This window comes from Argopecten irradians, chromosome 16, assembly GCF_041381155.1.
Source record: "Argopecten irradians isolate NY chromosome 16, Ai_NY, whole genome shotgun sequence".
Taxonomy (NCBI): Eukaryota; Metazoa; Mollusca; class Bivalvia; order Pectinida; family Pectinidae; genus Argopecten; species Argopecten irradians.
Window position 1 is genome coordinate 21290688 of NC_091149.1, and position 20529 is coordinate 21311216.

General features: G+C 35.7%; 1 long non-coding RNA gene across 1 annotated transcript; it reads right to left on the bottom strand.

Annotated features, from left to right (window-relative positions):
* Positions 1–2702: 2702 nt before the first annotated feature.
* Positions 2703–5507, bottom strand: LOC138310908 (uncharacterized). Its single transcript, XR_011206493.1, has 3 exons — positions 5352–5507; positions 4176–4963; positions 2703–3914 (listed from the first exon to the last, which is right to left on the bottom strand). It is a non-coding gene; the product is annotated as an uncharacterized lncRNA (long non-coding RNA).
* Positions 5508–20529: the final 15022 nt, after the last annotated feature.

Here is a 20529-nt window from a genome sequence, read left to right on the forward strand (position 1 = left end):
AACGTATGATAAATACCAGATTAGTTTGGTTCCTGGAATCAAACAACATTTTAAGTCCTTTGCAAAGCGGCTTTAGAAACCGCAGGGGAACGGTAGACCACTTAGTTAGACTAGAAACATTTATACGAGAAGCATTTGCCAAGAAAGAACATCTTGTGGCCGTTTTCTTTGACCTTGAAAAGGCATACGACACAACTTGGCAATATGGAATCATGAACGATCTCCATGATATCGGTATACGTGGTAATTTGCCAAAGTTTATATCAAATTTTATATCTGACAGGCATTTCAAAGTTCGAACGGGTTCAACTTATTCAGAAACAGAAACACAGGAGATGGGCGTCCCTCAGGGTGGTATCTTGTCCGTCACACTTTTTGGACTAAAAAATAACAGCATAACCAAATGTCTTGGCCAATCTACGGAAGGGTCTCTATTTGTGGATGATTTCTTGATCTGTTACAGATCAAAAAACATGCACACTATAGAACGGCAACTACAACAATGTTTAGGCAAATTACAAAATTGGGCTGACGAAAATGGCTTTAGATTTTCAAGATCAAAAACTGTCTGTATGCACTTCTGTCAAAAACGAAAACCACACAATGATCCTGACCTCACACTCAATGGAATTAAAATTCCAGTAGTTGAACAAACTAAATTTCTTGGACTAATATTTGATTCGAAACTGTCCTTTGTTCCACATATAAAACATCTGAAGGATAAGTGCTCGAAGGCGCTGAACATTCTACGAGTTCTTTCCCATTCTGATTGGGGTGCAAACCGTGAAATGCTTCTACGTATCTATCGGGCACTTATTAGATCAAAACTTGACTACGGCTCTATTGTCTATGGATCGGCTCGCAGCTCCTATCTACAGATGCTTGACCCTATACAGAATCAGGGACTGCGTCTGGCACTTGGAGCTTTTCGAACAACACCTGTGAAGAGTCTCCATGTGGAAGCTAATGAGCCATCTCTAGACGATCGACGAAAGAAATTATCCTTACAGTATGCTGCTCAACTGAAATCCAACCCCAAAAATCCTGCATTTAACCTTGTATTCAATCCACAACATCAAGAAATATTTACACAAAATCAAAAGCTCATACCAACATTTGGCATCAGAATTTCAAAATTTTTGCTGGAACTTAATATACCATTCGACACCATTGACGAGTACACCGTATCGGATGTACCACCATGGCTCATTCAAACACCTGATATCAATTTATCTCTACATGAGAGGGCAAAATCCAGTGCATTAATTATCCAATGAACACAAATCCTCCTTTCGGGAGTGCATTAGGGCTTTCCCTGACCATGTTCAGATCTACACTGACGGATCAAAAGATGGTGATAATGTTGCGGCAGCATGCTGTACATCTAATCACTGCTCCTCTATCCGACTCCCGGATATTGCCTCCATTTTCTCTGCGGAAGCATGTGCTATCGGTCTGGCGCTTGACCATATCGAAGAACACCGCATTGAAAAGGCAATCATCTGTTCAGACTCTCTTTCGGTTCTTCAGGCTTTGAAATCAAGAAGCCCTAGAAATACTCTAATCCAAAATCTTTTAATCCGAACATTTCGATTATCTTCTAAAACTCAAATTACTTATCTCTGGATTCCCAGTCATGTGGGTATAAAGGGGAATGAACAGGCTGATAAAGCAGCTAAGATTGCTCTTCGCCTAGCACAAACAGATTTGAAACTACCATACACCGACATCAAACCTCCAATTCAGTCAGCCATCAAACACCATTGGCAACAAAGGTGGTCTACAGAAACAAACAATAAACTGTTTAAAATTCAACCTACACTTAATCCTAAACTGTCCAGTCGGAGAGACCGCAGAGAGGAAGTTGTTCTCTCTCGGCTCCGAACTGGACACACATATTTTACACATTCCTATCTATTGAGAGGGGAGGATCCTCCCACATGCCATGCATGTGATTCTCCTCTCACAGTGGAGCATATTTTATTGCATTGTATTGATTTTAAACACATTCGAGATAAATACTACGATGTCTCCGACATGTACACTTTGTTTCATGCCGTGAGACATAATCGTATTTTTAATTATCTCAAAGACATCGGTATTTTAAGCAAAATATGAACGTTTTCTCATCATACATCGTTTCAACTCAACATTTCATCGTTTCATCAACATTGTGCATGAGTTTTCTCATGTGTTTTAGCCAAATTTATTTTATCCCATGCAAACCTTCTTCTTTTTATCAAATTAACGTTTACAATCTGTGTTTTAGTCCTTACTTGCTTTTTCTTACCCTGAACTTTTATCCTGATATTAATGCATGACTTGTAGTTTGGCCCTAAATGACCTTAGTTGTCGATGGGCCGTAAACAAACAAAAAACAAAACAAAAAAAAACACTCAAACGTATTTATTTATTATTCCATTTATTTCCTCCAAAATTACGAAGCTTGCATCAACATTAACAAATAAATCGTAACACGCATGCCAAAATCACACAGTGTATAGAAACAAGTGTCACGTGTGAAAAGAGTCATCATTATTACTATCGGTAATGAAATAGGCAAAACATTTCGCTCCTATATTATACACTGCCCCTCCAAAAGTTCTGTTACAAATGTTAAAATTAAAAATGCAATTAATGAGTTAGAGAAGATAGATAAGTTGATAAATGATGTATACTGATGCCTGCAATAACAAGGTTTACATATTTCCGTACTTTATGTTTACTTGAAGAAAAACTGCACGTATAAAAACTTTCGGAGGGCAGTGTACATGTGTATCATTCAACCGAATCCTTTTCACAATTCCATGCACATTTGGTCTTTAATTGTTAATGAAAGGGCATGGTCACTTTCCGCCTGCGAGTTAATATAAGCCTCACACGGCTCTTGTTCGAACTAAAAGTACACTATAGGTAAAATGTAACGTGAAGTATGATCAGAGTTTTGATATTATAGATCTCAAATGTCAAAATTATAAAAAAACAGATACTCCACTGACAGACTTTGCTATCCCAAACCACTTCATCAAACTGGAATGCCTCGGTTTCATTCTGGCGGGAAAACAAAAATTGAACCTGGCCAATGCAAGGATCTCTTGCTGACTGCTCGCAAAGAACAGAGGAGTTCTGGATAGTCTTATTCTCTAGTTGGGCAGCCCTGTATGAACTTCTTCGCATAAACGAAAGATTGTGACACATCTGTTGCTGCTCACAACTACACCCATGTTGCTATAAATGCCGACTACATCCTGTTCGGTGTTACGGTGTAACTTCTCAAAAACGATCCTTCTCAAAACCGAGTACGGATGTGATATACGGAATACCTGTATTAATGCATCCAAATTCACACATTGTATGTTTACATGTTTTAAGAGTGAACATTACATGTATTTATATTACTAAATACAAACATGGCAGCCACAGCTCCTTATATTCCCATGCATGTACTAATGGTGGGGAAAGTCTGTCAATGAGGGTCACTGTATCCTGACAAAGAGCATCGTCAACGGATACACAATAGCATCCTCCACTGACAGACTTTGCTACCTCAAACCACTTCACCAAACTGGAATGCCTCGGTTTCGTTCTGGCGGGAAAACAAAAATTGAACCTGGCCAATGCAAGGACCTCTTGCTGTCTGTTCGCAAACAACAGAGGAGTTCTGGATAGTCTTATCCTCAAGTTGGGCAGCCTTGTATGAACTTCTTTGCATAAAAGAAGATTGTGACACATATGTTGCTGCTCACAACTACACCCATGTTGTTGTAGATACTGACTACATCCTGTTCTTCCTTGGAGGTCAGCCTTCGTAGTGTTGTCCTTCCACCGGTCAGTTTTATCTTCTCTTTTTCTTTCTGCTCCTGCTCCTGACGCAGATAGCCAACAGCTTGCAGCACATACAACAACCATTGAATCTGAAATGAGATTATAAACAAACATATTATGTATAAATTGGTGTGATTGGTTTAATGTCAATTTTACAGCAAGGGCCATTTATAGTGATATACCAGGTTTACGGGTTAAAGAATAGCTATCCCAGATGGGTTTCAAACTTGTGGAACAGGTGCGCATTATATTAGAACAAAATCAGTAATATATCGGTATGTACACTAAAGCTAACTTATAGAACTTATGTGAAGGTACCTTTTACCAGTTCAAAGATTTAATCAAATTACCTTCATGTGTTTTATGGCTGCAAGTTCTGGATATCTGGTGCTGCCAATTGCCTTGCTCAGGGTCGAGTTGAGCCTTTCAAAAGGGTACATCCAAAAGTTGGACACTGGGCCAAATTTCCTCAAATAATGGGGGAGGTGATGCATTAAATGCATGACTGCACCCTGTAGTAACAAATATTATAAATGAGGATTTGTATAAAATCTAAACTAAATATATGTATATTTATTTTACATTGATTTTGAACAAGTGTTATAACGAACTGCTTTCGATTACACCGGATGTTAGCGCACCAGAAGTCTTATTAGAGTGGTAGGAAACTGGAATACCTTGCGAAATCCAGTGGTAAACCCTAGACTAGGTGGCATGAACGATGAGTGGCTTAACCACTACACTACTCGATCACTCAGTATTTTCAATCACGTATTCATTTATATAGTAATGCTTTTTAAATGGGTATAATCATTGAGAGTACTAAATTTTGTTTACAATAAATTACCATAATAGCCTCAAATTGTCATCAATTGTTATCAATTAGCACCAACAATATATTTCTCATGTAACAGTTTCTTATATGTTAAAAAATTGGGATATGGATGGCACAAGGGAAATCCTTTTTCATCAATGCTAGTGATATGTGCCACTCTGATTCTATTTGGTCCAGGTCCAGCACAGACAACTGCCTTGAGTAGATCACTTCCAGTGAGCGGAGGAAGCGGAATAATGTGCGTCTCTGCTGACCTTCAAGGCAGTCACGGAGGATATACCTCAGGATTCCTTACGTGAAGATCTGAAAGAAAATACTACTATATTACTTATATCATTTGCTTTATTCAAACAATTAGATACAAACTGTTTAACATAAAACCAAGTAATATAAATGGTGGTAATATGTTAAAATACAAAAGTTTATCACCGTACTCAAACTTTGTTACTTTTGCAGTTTCATTAACGGTGTAAATCATTAAAACTATATAATGTATAATGATATAATGGTATCCCGCAAGTGCAGTCTATCTAAATAATTTGCACAGAAACGATGTCTCTTGAAATCTATTCATATGAATACAAAGAGTAATTTAAATGAAAGTCGAACTAATATATCAAAATGTAAACATATTCATAAAACATGCTTCATTGAAATATGAACCGAACACACATTTTTGATAGATACCTACCTTCATACATGTATGGCTTTTCATGCCACATGTTAAACATTGATGATGGCATGTCCCCAAAGTCTATGGGCACTCTCACTCCCCGAAGTCTTGTGTCAGCCTTCTCCTTCTCTTGTTTGATTAAAAAGGAGCGGGAGGGAGAGGCTCTTTTGCTGAACGCGATCTAAATTGTGAAGATAAAAATACTTCAATCTGTTTCATATCCTATAAAGAATTTTAAGCTTTATATAGACATGCAGTCAACATTTTGAATTGATTAGTAAATTTTATGCGTCTCGTTTGCAATTTAACCCCTGGTTTCTTTATTTTAAATCCTAATATGTAATTTCTTAAATATATAACTATAAAATGATATGTAAATAATGTTTATTTAAATGCAGATATTTCTAGTAATCTTAAGTGAAATAATGCCTGTTTGTTGAAATAAAAACAAAACAAAAGTTTTATATACCTCTTAGATGGAAGTCCACAGGAAACTGGATCATCATTATTGGTAACTGTTGATGTATCAGCCTGAGGAGATAACAAAACATTAAAAACATATTCATGGAAGATACCATCTAGGTAATGGCTATGAGATATATAATAAAATTACGACAGGAATACAACATATGGTTATTAAATATATAAAACTGTTTATGACTTAAATAAGCTGGTTAAAGTGACTGGGACCAATATCGGTTTCACGGCATGGTATGGTAATGATTCCGCTACAGATTTGATGTAAAATCATACTGACTAAGGAAGGATGTATGGTTTTTTAGCCCACCATCAACAGATGGTGGGCTATTCAAATCGCTTTTTTTCCGTGGTCCGTCGTCCGTCCTTCCGTCCTTCCGTCCGTCCTTCCGTCCGTTAACAATTCTTGTTACCGCTATTTTTCAGAAACTACTGAAGGGATGTTTCTCAAATATCATATGTAGGTTCCCCTAGGGCCCTAGTTGTGCATATTGTATTTTGGGACCAATCGGTCAACAAAATGGCCGCCAGGCAGCCATCTTGGATTTTGATAGCTAAAGTTTGTTACCGCTATTTCTCAGAATGTACTGAAGGGATCTTTCTCAAATTTCACATGTAAGTTCCCCTAGGGGCCTAGTTGTGCATATTGCATTTTGGGACCAATCAGTTAACAAGATGGCCGACAGGCCGCCATCTTGGATTTTGATAGTTTAAAGTTTGTTACCGCTATTTCTCAGAAAGTTCCAAAAGAATTCTTCTCAAATTTCATGTACAGGTTCCCCTAGGGCCCTAGTTGTGCATATTGCACTTTGGGACCGATCGGTGAACAAGATGGCCGACAGGCCGCCATCTTGGATTTTGACAATTGAAGTTTGTTACAGCTATTTCTCAGAAAGCACTAAAGGGATCTGTCTCAAATTGCATGTGCAAAGTCCTGTATACGGGGGAAGATATAGTGCATTTGAGAATGGGTCGATTAACTAAACAATGAAGAAACTAAACTCTAAATCATATAGCGTAATATTAGTCGTAGAATATACACCAAAAGCGTAGACGTAAACAGATCTGCAGTAATGGACACGGCGTCACAATAAATACCTAACCGCAATTGCAGATTATGGATATTTACCGTGTCATTAGTTCTTCTACTCAAGAGTCTAGACACCTTGCATTTGACAGTTCTTCTGTGTTGCAGCGGAGTTGAACAGTTCCTTTTTCTACTGTTCGAGACGCAAATTAGCTTTCTTGTCGAAGAGCACTATCATCTGATAGGAATCTCCGATTTCCTAGAAAACTCACTTTGTTCAGAATTGGGCTATGCTCACCTGGGAAAAAATCATCCGTAAGTAATGATCAATATCACAGAACATAAAATTATATTCTTAATTTCATTTGTATTAAATTTATTAATAAAATTTTGATAAATAAGTACTAATGCCATTACAAATAGAAATAAAACACCAAAACATTCCTAAAATAAGATACGCTGTTGCGATCGCTATTGAATTATTAAGACCTTATATTATTCATTTTGATATTTGTTGTGTGACGTATTATACAGTTAGTTTGGAATAAACCTATTACAAACTCTGGGGTATCATTCCACAAGTAGTAGAGTCTGACAAACTATCATTAAAGCTATTTCTTCGTTTCTTATTAACAAATCAACATATGCATAGGAATGTCATTTATTATTTCCTATCAACAATTTTAATCTGTGACCGCAATACTATACAAGAAGACACAACATGAATATACCACAGTCTCCTAAAACACGCACCTCGCACAACATACACGCAACACATCGCATACATGGGAGGCTGTCCTTACATGACCATAGCTGTTAACAGGACGTTAATTAAACAAACAAACAGACTGCAATATTTGTACCTTCAATATGACAGTGTGGACATGCTTTTAATCTGCTGTGTTGCACTCTGTTCTGTTCCTTTGCAGCACCTGGTACGTCACACACAAGCATCATAACCCATGCTTTCAAGACAGTCAGACACTTTTTGTAGCCATCATATGCTACCACACCATTTTTAGCTCTACTAATTCATCAACGATTATACGGTTGAAGTAGTTGATATTTGCGGGTGTACTAGGTCCTATAAAGAGATATTATTAAATGATTAAGTTTGACAGTATCCTTGTAGATCGAAACTGTATATATTTTGATGTTAAACATGTTTGTTTCAAAAATTTTTGAAAATATTCAAAGACTTGATTAAACAATCTTTTAAATATGCACATTCTATTGCCGGAGATTAATTATGAACCATAATAATATATGAAATGGGTGGCAGTTATGGTATTTATATTACAGCCAATCTCATATTAATTCAAATGAATCTGATAATCTATGGCATGCCCCAACAGATATTACAACATTCCTCTAGCTAGCTAACAATATTTTAAGTCTGACACCTGACCCTGACGTTTGGCATGAAATTAAGAAATTAAAATCCGGAATATGGGAACGCATGGAACATGACTTAGATTAAATATATACGTGTGTTCATCCTACTTTGCGACTTTACAATATGTTAGCATATCAAACGTCTATACAGTTGACCGATTCTCGCGATTGGAACATCTGATGTGGCTGATTCTGTCTTAATTATATCTAGTAGGCTTAATTAGTAGGCTAATTAAGATACATGTAAATATATTCAACCATTCATATACATTGATTATTGTGTTAATGAGATAAATCTTGATGATTTACTCCAGGGGAAAAGGAAATCCCCATATATAAGTATATTGGCTGAATTTTGCATTGTGAATCTCGGTTTTTTTGGGGGTTTTTATATCTACATTGAGGTTTTGGATCTTGTTTGTTGAGTATTTTCAACTTTATTATACAATCTATATAATTTAACAAGTCGAAGATGGTTTAATGATACAGGTTTCTTGTTTCAAATAATACCTAAATGGTCATGATCAGTATATTGTGTTTGTCTATGATAAACAAATATACAAAATAGCTCTATATATAATATAGGTGCAAGGCAACAGATTGTCAGCATCAATATGGGATCATTAAGAAATAAGGCATAGAGTAACAGCAGAAGGCAATTATTAGAAGTTATAAACTAAAATGTCTTTTTGAATACTCTGTTCGCATCAATTTTTTTTTTTCAATTTTCATTGTCACATGTTTTTATACTGTATATTAAGAACATTTCCTTGTATCAGCCCAAGACAGTATGTGACCGGGTGGGGTTTGTTGTTTGGTGTCTTCGGCGGCATGCTTTAGTGATATAGCACTATAAAATTGGCAACAGTTCCACTATACAAGACAACACAGCATGAATATACCACAGTCTCCCAAAACACACCTCGCACAGCATACACGCAACACACCGCATACATGGGAGGCCGTCCTTACGTGACCATAGCTGTTAATAGGACGTTAATTTATCAAACCAATAAACAAGTATCAGCCCAAGGAGGCCATATATCTGTTTTAGCTATGTTAGCAGGAAGGATTATCTTTTTTTGTGTTATATGTGATAATATTTTATGTTATATCTATGTTCGGTAGTTGTACGAGTGTAAACTGTGTCTACAGACCATTTCATTCGGTTTTCCCTGTCAAACTATTTTGAGATTGTTTCAGGAAAGAGGGATCGCAGAAAAAGATATGTAGTGATATAGTTCAATTATGGCAACTAATATACTCTCAATGAACTGTCAGGGTCTGTAAACAAAAGAAAATATGTTTTTAATTATCTCAAGAAAAAAAAGCTCTATATATTGTTTACAAGATACTCACTTCAAGGATAGCGACAGTCTGTTTATAAGACAACAGTGGGAATATAACATTCTGTTGAATAATTTTAGAGGTAATGCTCGAGGAGTAGCCATTCTTTTTAATACCAATTTTGACTACAAGGTAACAAATATCCTGAAAGATGACAAAGGCAGCATGATTGCACTGAGTTTACAGACAGCTGAATATTCATTTACTTTGATTAACATATATGGTCCAAATAAGGACTCACCGCAATTCTTTAAAAATATTAGAGAGGCTGTACAAACCTTTGATAATGAATTTTTGATTATTTGTGGTGATTGGAACTTAATCCTTGACTCAAATATAGATGTTTATAACTATGATGATATTAATAATCCTAATTCGCGTAAAGAAGTGTTCAAACTTATGGAGGAATTTGAGTTGTGTGACCCTTGGCGAATAAACCATCCCAAATTAAGGAAATACACATGGTTCAAGAAATTAAGAATCCAGTTAAGAAAGGAAGGCTAGATTTTTTTTCTTTTATCTTAAATGCTGTTGTCAGTACCGTAAAAGCTCGTGTAATTTGCGCACTTTTTTGTGCAAAATGAAAATTATAAAGTTGGGGGTGCGCAAATCCATTGATACAGGCATTGGTCAAGGGTTTTTTTCAGGTTGAAAATGACGATTTCAAATGATTTCTGGATGATCGCCGCCATATTGGTTTATGATGGCAATCTGATTAAAACACAGATCCTGACAATATCCCATAAGGGGTCACGTCCAGATGACCTTTTATACCAAGTGTACTTCAGAGCAAATGCAGTTTCTACACCTTACAACATCAATTGAAAACGTCTTTTTGCCCCAGTATACATATACAATTAATTTGTTGTGCCTTTCGGGCGAGATGACTACATATACGAAAATAATTTGGACAGCTTTTTCAAACTATTTCGTCCCCAGTCAAGATTCTGGCAGTGCCAATTTGATTGGCCATTTCAAAAGGTCATCTTGACGTGACCCCTAATGGGATGGTCTCAAATCCTCTTATCAAACGTAGTGATAATAAGGATCTGTATTTTAATCATATTGTTTATGATGGTTGCCTCCTTTGACACACATAACCAAGAAGACGGAAGAACAATTTATTGTACCTACGAAAATAAATACCAATTAAATGCATGTATTTTGTTATTTTTTACATACAGTTAATAAACATTTATATTATTACTATCACATATATATACAAAAAACCAATCTGATTAAAATACAGATCCTTATTATCACTACGTTGGATAATCCTTATTATCACTATGTATAAAGGTCATCTGGACGTGACCCCTTATGGGATATTGTCAGATCCTCTAATGAACGGAGTGGTTATAAGGATCTGTGTTTTAATCAGATTGACAAAAAAACTAACCTTTACGGAATCCATGATCCAGAGATATCCAACGAATACAATATTGCACAAAATAATCACACGAATGTATCACACATGAAAAATCAGTATGTACACGCGAAAATCACTGAAAATGTCACTAAATCCGCACAGTAGGCATACGCGAAAGTCACTGAAAAATGATCACTAAACACAGGTAGTAATGACCATAGGAATGTCTTTGAAATCACACGAAATATAACACACGCGAATGAAAATGTCACTGAATTCTGTCTCTAGTCCTGGTGTTCAAATCCGTAGAAATCTTCCTCGTCGCTTTAGAAAAATGTGTCAGGGTCGAATTCGTCGTCGCGGTCATTGTAGTAGACGTCCTGGGTATCCTGTGAGTCCTCTTGATCGGTGGGTTTGCTGTTGTCTGTCCATAGTTCGTCGTCTTCAGATCCGTCGAGGGCGTTGGTGATGGCACACTTCAGGAACGAGCGGGTGATGATGGCAGGGTCCAGTTCGTTCCATGCTTCGGATATCCATTGGCAAATGTCTGTTAGCTCGGGTTTCCTCATGCGTCCTGTCTTGGTGTACGTGTGCTCGTCTCCAGTCATCCAGGCGTTCCATTTCAGTCTCAGGGCTGTCTTCATGGGCTTGTTGACGCCAACGTCCAACGGCTGTAGAATTGAAGTCATTCCTCCAGGGATGATGGCGAGTTCGGTATTGTCTTCTCTGAGTATCTCCTTGACTGACTCCATTCGATGCACCCTGAAGCTGTCCAGAACTAGTATGCTGCGTTGTTTTTTCTGTTGTCGTCGTCCCCATACTATCCTAAGCCACTCCTTCATTGAAGCCTCAGCCATCCATCCCTTCTCGTGCACACGAATGGTCATACCGAAGGGGGGGGTCGCCCTTGGGAAGTGTCTTCCGCTTATATATCACATATGGTTGTAGCTTGGTTCCGTCACCCATGCAGGCCAGCATCACTGTAAACAAAACAAAAAATACGAAATTACTCTCTGAATAACAATATTACGTTTACATAAATACCGCATAGAATAATGCACGTACACGCCTGGTACTATACAATAGCTTTATAATGTTGCGTATATTTTCGAGGTCAGGACGTTTGAAATGCGTATATTTTCGAGGTCAGGGCGTTTTTGAAATGCGTATATTTTCGAGGTCAGGGCGTTTTTTAAATGCGTATTTTTTCGAGGTCAGGGCGATTTTTAAAAGCGTATATTTTCGATGTCTATTAGGTCAGCTTTTTTGTATATATTATCTGGATATACAAATAATTTCATTCTGATTCAGATATTAATATTTACCTGTAAACCAGTTTTTCTCATTGCCGGTGGTCTTTATGGGGACGCTCTTCGAGTTGGTGTGCGTAACAGTGGTCTCGTAGGGGATGTCAAAGGTCAGAGGTGTCTGGTCTGCGTTGCCAATTTATATGAAAATATTCAGATATTAGTTCGGGCTATAGAACTGATCATTCAATGATTGAATCAAAACTAAGATTTACAAAATTTGAAAGAGACAAAGGCTCCTGGAAATTCAATACAAACCTTCTTAGAGATTTGAAATACAAAGAAAAAGTTTGTGAAATTATTAAAATAGTTATATGTCAATATGCTGCATTTCCTATGAAAGGGATAAACTTGTTGAAATGGAATTTCTTGATATTCACTTTACAATTGATTATCATCTTCTGATAGAGGTACTCTTGTTGGAAATCAGAGGAATGACTATAAAATACTCTGCTGAGGTGAAACAAAATAAAATGAAAAACCAAGCTTATCTAGAAGAGCACATTCATTTCCTTCAATTACTTACTGAAGAAAATCCAGAATCAGAAATCTTTTCAGAAATGCTTCAGGAAAAAAAAGCTGAGCAGGCAACATATAGGAAAGATTATATGAAGGGATTGATGATTCTAGCAAAAGTTAAGTGGATAGAGGATGGAGAAAAACCTCGCAAATATTTTACTAACTTGAAAAAGAGACATTACATTATGTTAATAAAACTATTTTAAAACTAAAGGATTGCTCTAATGTAGAGATAACTGATAAGAAGAAACTGCTTCAGGAAATAAAAAAAAAAACTTCTAATCTGAACTTTACAGGGAACAGAGATGATGGTTTAGAAGTTATAGATTTGAAAAGTTTATTGAATAATGATGAAATACCAAAACTAAACGAGAAAATGAAAAAGGAATCGGAATATGGCATTTCAATAGACGAAATACTTCAATCACTAAAAAAATGAGTAATGACAAAAGTCCTGGGCCCGATGGTTTTCCTACAGAGGTTTTTGGAAGGATCTTCTTCCAAAGGGTAACAAACCAAGGGAATTTTTCCGAAACTGGAGGCCCATATCACTGCTTAATAATTGGTATAAAATACTCTCTGGATGTATTGCTAACAGAATTAAAAATACTCTTGACCATCTCATACATGAAAACCAAACTGGGTTTATGAAAAACAGATTTATAGGAGAAAATACCAGATTGTTATACGATGTTAAGAGTTATACAGAAAAAATAATATACCAGGATTGGCTCTATTTATAGATTTTGAAAAGGCGTTCGATTCTTTATTTCGGATATTTATTTACAAAACTTTGAAATTTTTCAACTTTGGACCTGTTATGCTGAAGTGGATTCAAATTTTGAATTGTGACTCTAAGCTTTGTGTAATACAGAATGGTATTTTCTCAGAATTTTTCCAAATAGGAAGAAGGTGTAGACAGGGTGATCCAGTTTCCCCCTACATTTTTACTCTGTGCGGAAGTGCTAGCAATTAAGGAAATTGCCCTGAAGTTGTAGGTATCAAGATAAATAGAAAGGAATTAAAAATAAGTCAGTTTGCAGATGATACAACATTATTATTAAATGGTGATGCCAAATCTGGATTGAAGCCAAATATTTAAAAGTCAAATGTGATGTGGATTGGTGGTAAGAGACCAAAGTCTATAAAAGTTTCTACTCCTGCTTAGCGCTCAGCAAACAGGGAGTGGGACGACTGGTTCGCCCGTTGTCAGTATAATGTGACCGGGTGGGGTGTGTTGCTTTGTGTCTTCGGCGGCATGCTTCAGTGATATAGCACTATAAAAAGGGCAACAGTTCCACTATACAAGAAGACACAACACGAACATACTGCAGTCTCCCAAAACACGCACCACGCACTTCACACACGCTACACACTGCATACATGGGAGGCCGTCCTTACATGACCCTAGCTGTTAATAGGACGTTAAACTAATCAAACAAACAAACAAACAAAGGTAAGAGAGGATCAGGCGATAGGATTTGTAGCGATATGAAAATTAATTGGACAAATGGTCCAGTAAAAGTGCTTGGAATTGTATTCAGCCGAAATCTCGAGGATATGATTAAACTCAATCATCTTCCAACAATTGATGAGATTGAAGCCTTTCTTAATAATTGGTCCAAAAGATATACATATGATTAAAGATGCTCCACCGCTGACAAATAGTATTTTTTCACTATCAAGAACAACAACAGACGATTTAGTATTTTTCTTCAGTTACAAAAGTTACTTACTTTACACCATTACCACCGTTGAAAAGTTTGAGCTTCTAATTTTACTTTAAGTTAAAACTATAAAAAATAATTAATTGCATCCCGAAAAAATTCGGTGCCACTATATCCTATATAGAATGAAGTACTGATTGCTCACGCACAAAAGGCAAAATAAATTATTTTATATTATTTTTTGTGTTAATTAGACATATACATACACGATTAAACGTCAATTATTGTTCGAATGATGAATATCATTTATGTCCTGTCGGCGGTGGAGCATCTTTAACATTAATTTGAAGAATAGTGGTGGTCAAGTCATTGGCTATTTACAAATTGGTGCATTTATTTATAAGCTTACCTTCTCCATGTAGCCAATATTTAGCCAGACTTAATAAAATTATATTTGATTATTTATGGGGTTCGTCAACAGATCATCTTTGATTATTCATGGGGTTCGTCAACAGATCGAAATTCCAGAAAACAAATTACTCAGAACAGAGAGTATGGTGGTTTGGAAATGCTTCATTAAGGATATTTTCTTGAGTCTTTAAAATTAAGTTGGATAAGAGGATTCATGAAAAGTCCAGACTGTAATTGGGCATGTTTCCTACTGGAAGATCATGATCACGAAATTGAACTTCATTTGTCTAACACGGGGGATGAATTTTTTAAATTGATGTCAAAAAGAACTTATTAATATAATTTATTCTGGAAGGAAGTTTTTTCTTATACTTAGAGATTAAGAAAATGTTCCCTCCCTATGAAACTACCATTTATTACTTCACCAAATTTTACTATGTATTGGCTATGATGGTGTCTGACATTTCGAAGGGTGCAGCCTTAATAGTTATGTTCGTAATATTTCTTTCTACTTCAAAGAATCTGATGTGTTCTCGTAGTGGAATTTCTTTCATGAGGATATTGTTTTTTGTCGCATTGTCTGTGACGGTCACTATACACATTTTGTCTGTGATCTGTAAAGTTTTCACATTTTCCTTCTGTATCACTTTCCCAATAGCTTCTAAAACTTCTTCATTAGTTATGCCTCGAAAAAATCTGTGATTAAAATGCAAAGGCATTAGCCTTTGCAGTAGTGTTTTGGTTGACGTGTGTAGAACTCAAGTGGTAAGAGGAACAAAACTTTCACTCTTAAAGTCTAGATCCAAACGTCAGGCAAACACACTTAAGTATGTACGGGTGAGGAAGTCATTGTTGTACAGTACTTAAAGCGTGTAACCTTCCCTCGAAACGAGCGCGAAACGGAAAACGCAAACGAAATGTTAAACGAAAACGAACGAAAACGCAAACGAAAAACGCAAACGAAAAGCGTAAAACGAAAAACGCGTTTCGACAAGCGCTAAACGCAAAACGAAAAACGCAAACGAAAAACTTCAAAGAAGTGAAAGCGTGACCGGAAGGCCAGAATGCAATCATAAATGTCGATCGAGACTCCGGTAGCTTATTGATCCGGATTCTGAAAGCTGTGTCTATTTTATGTTCGCAATTATGATTTAGTACGAGTTATCATTATGAAATATATTTTGTCTTAGAAAATATGTAATTGTTATAAATATATTACCATTACGTTTGTGATTATGTAAAATTGAGGGAAATAACTCTGTCTTGGTTCCTTCTGGTCTTTATTGGTAGCTGGTCGCACCAGAATATGGTATAAAGACCCTATAAACAGATTAATAAAAACTATTGTATAAACTGTAGACTCTTTGATCGTATAATCTATATATCGAAACTACTCTACAACCAGAATAAATAATTATAGATAATTCACACATGTATCATTCAATTAATAAGAGTATCTGAATCAATTCATCTTAAAATATACTATAAATAAAACACCTACCTTGACAATGGGTCAAGGGTCTAATGAAAATACGTAGTAATCTAAATCACGTCCGTCTGGTCGTAAGTCAAATCCCCTTTTTCCTTTCCCCGCCAAAACCGGACAAAGACAATGACCACAAAACAGAAACGAGACAATACAAGGACACAGCAATTGACTACGTCACACAGGTAAACTGGACACACGTACACAGGTATACACAACTAGTGACCAACGAAACGAATTAGTGAAAACCACCCTGTTACATCCTCCCCCTGCTAAGAAAATGACGTCCTCGTCACTTTAACTGCAGCAATTATTACAAAACAATAGTACTGTAATAACGAATGTAACCAATGCGATGAACACGATCATAAACTGTTATGTTTCTACATCAAATACTATAATACTCTATAGCTCTATACAGAATAGAACAGATATACAAATTTTATTTCCTTTTATGGTACATTTATCTATATCTCCTTAAAGCTACAGTAAATTACAAAACTCTTGATCAATATAGTCAAGAATCATATACAAAAATACACGGTGGTGAAATACACCTTCAAATATGTATACTAATATGAGATTCACCTGTACAATTGGTAAATAAAACATGGTTTAATCTGATACATATAAAATTAAAACAATGATGCCAGATGCTATAATATAACATAATTATAGATATCTACATTTCACAAATGGTTTTAATTAGCACAGTAAGATCATCTGGAGGTTTACCTGAAAACACACCCTGCTTTGCTAGATTTTCCAGTAATCCTGACTTCAATTTCCAAGTTGATATATCAGTATTGATATTCTTCACTCCTCCCATCACGAAATCCCCCAATGTTTGCCAGGTGGGTGGTCTCGATGATCGTGTGGATCGTCTGGGAAGAGGCACTGGACACTCTGTGATCTGTTACTCCTCTCTAAGAGTGTCTTATTTTAGTTTTGGTATTGTGAACATGTACGTTTAACTACTGCAAATATAAACCCTAGGTCTAGCGGTTAGGTAGTTATGTATTACATATATATACGACTCCACAGGAGGTCCTCGTACCCGTTATATAGATATCATTGTGAACACTCACCTGTAGCATTTACCTGACCCAATTGGAGGTCTTATATTTGCTTTAAAATTCACGGACAACACAAAACCTTTGAGAATATTTGACTCTTTGAGTTTAATAATTCGATAACTTTATGAACTGATGGCTTGTGCCAATAATATTTCTTTATATATTTCATCCTAATATCAGAATAAAAGTGACAGACAAGAAGAAAATGATATTCATCTTTAACATCTAATAAATTACAATATTGGCAATATTTGTAACACATTTCTACATTCCTGTATCTCCCGGATTCTACAGCTAAATTATGCGCAGAAAGACGAAATTTCGTAATCATAATTTTTTCGTTGATTCGGTAATGATTTAGTCAAATAGAATTGCAAAGTGACTTTATCAACCATATGCCTATAAAGATCACATTTACTTGAGACTTGTACCAAATTAAATAAATTTTGATTGGCCTGATCTTCAATTCTCTGTTTAATTAGAGACAAAAGATAGATATCGCTGGAAGTCTGTCTCGTCCAAACATAACCAAAACCTAGCTCAAATAATTTACGCTTTAGAAATACTAACCAATTTTGCTTAGGATGTTCCTTCTGCGTTTCCATGTAAAGAAAGCTATATACCTCAGATAAGATACAATTGTCTGATTTTAATAATACAGTTGTGCATTAGCCAGTGGCTGACGACCAAGTTCAATGTATACCATAGCGTTTCATGTAGATTTCTTTACACCAAGTAAATTTTTGCAAAATTCCAAATGAATTTTTTTCTACCTCAACCGATTTATTAATTCCGCATATTTCACAGCCATAGAAAAGAACACTACAAACATATGAATCGAAAAGGTGCAACATAGTTTTGATATTCAAACTCATGTTATTACATTTGGAGCGAAGAGCAAATGGAGCTTTACGTCCCTGTTCAGCCACATGTTTAGACATAAAACTAAGTTTATTGTTGAATCGGAAGAGAGCGCCTAAATAAAGAAAATGATCAACTACATAAAGTTTTTCCCATTAAAACTCCAAATTTAGTTTGCTTACACTATACCGCCGTTACGAAAAACGACAATCTTAGTTTTTTTCTGTATTAACTGTTAGTTGCCATTTATCTGCATATGTATTCAAACTGTTTAAAAGCCCTTGCAACCCTTCAACCGATTCAGAAAACAATACCAGATCGTCAGCGTATAGAAGAAGGAATAAACTCAATTCTCCAAACTCGTAGCTAGGATCACAATTTTATATAAAGCTATTCTCAAAATCGTTTATAAACAAAGAAAAAAGCAGGGGGGGGGACAAAATTTCCCCTTGCATTAAACTTACGTTATTAGAGAAAAAATTTGAACAGTTTCCATTTACTAAAACACAAGATTTAACCGATGTATAAAGAGATTTGACCGTTGCCAAAAACTTTCCACGAATACCTATGCTCTATTTACATAGTCAAAAGCTTTACGAAAATCTACAAAACAACAATAAAGACATTTTCTTTTAGACAAAATTTTTGCAATTATAGTTTGTAGAGCGAAATTAGCATCAATTGTACTAACCCCAGGTCTGAATCCGAATTGAGCGTCCGTTAAGATATCATGTCTGTTACATACATCTAATAATATTTTTTTAAGAATTGAGGTAAACAATTTGCATAAACAGCTGATAAGGCTAATGCCCCTATAATTGTTAGGGTCAGTTCGACTCACTTTCTTATGAACAGGTACAATAATTGCAGTAGACCATTCAGACGGAAAACAAACAGAGTTTAAAATGTTATTAAATAATGTTTACAACATAGGCAATAAAAACAGTTGACCTTCGATATAACATTCATTTATCAAACAGTCCAGACCGTGTGATTTACTAGAAAAATACGTGTCTAACTCCTCAAAAATTACCGCCTCATCAACTACAGCCTCGTTCTCGATTGTAGAAGCGGAGTTAACTCCATTGTTAGCTACATTGTTAAAATGGTCAAACAACTGATTAATTGAAATTTGGGGCGAGTTAGATTTTTTGTTTTTACTGAATTTTTTGTAAAAATATTTTTGGGTTATGCTTACGAAGATATTCTAACCTATCACCCTCGTGCAACATGCATTGTCTTTTGTTCTTTTTTTCAATGATTTTATAACGCCTTTTCTTAGCAATCAACTCAGCGTGCGTCACTGCATTTTTATTTTTGTTAAAGATGCTAGGAACACTTAAATATTGCCTACGTAAACATTTAATTTCATAGTTAAACCATGGCTGGTCTTCAGTAGATTGACTATTTTGATACTGAGCTCGGCCCGCCCTGTCTTTTTAACAAAAATCAATAGATACATGTTTCTTAAAGAAAGGCTCCATAATATTTTGTAATTCAACGGTGAAACGATTGACACTTGCATCAATAGATTCCTGGTTTAAATTTCCACTAATTAGGACATGTTCTTTAAGCTGATCAGAGTTGACGTTTAAAGATTCTATGAACTGATATTTGAAATTATCATTCCACCTGAAATTAGGTTTCCTATTACGATTCACTTCATCTTCTTTTGTCGAGTTATTTAATATACTAACATTATCAGTAAAAAGTTGCACGTGTAGAGGAGCATGATCTGAATATTCTGTAAAATTGTAAACAATAAAAGATTTTACAATTGGAAATAATGAAAAAGACATCAGTAAATAATCAATCACACTCCTACCATTATGACCACAAAAAGTGAAATCATTGGAAGCACCATCATTGTCTTGCCGTTTCTAATACGAAGACCGGTAGACTTACACAACTTAATTAATCTTGAACCATAATCAATGATACCTGTATCAGGGTTATATCTAAGGGGTGGATTTTTGTCAACATTATCGCATACATAATTAAATATAGATTCAAGATGATTTCGGACACTTCCATGAATAAAATCATAATTAATAAAATCATCCATATTACGAGTTCGACTATTTAAGTAACCTAATAACATTACTTGCTTGGAAGCAGAAGCCTCCAAAATCAACGATTCCAATTCCTGAAGTACATCACAATTATAGTACGTGTAATATTGAGAAGAACTTGGGGGTATATATGTAAAAATAAGCATAATATCTTCATCAGTGTGATTTAACCTCTTTCTAAT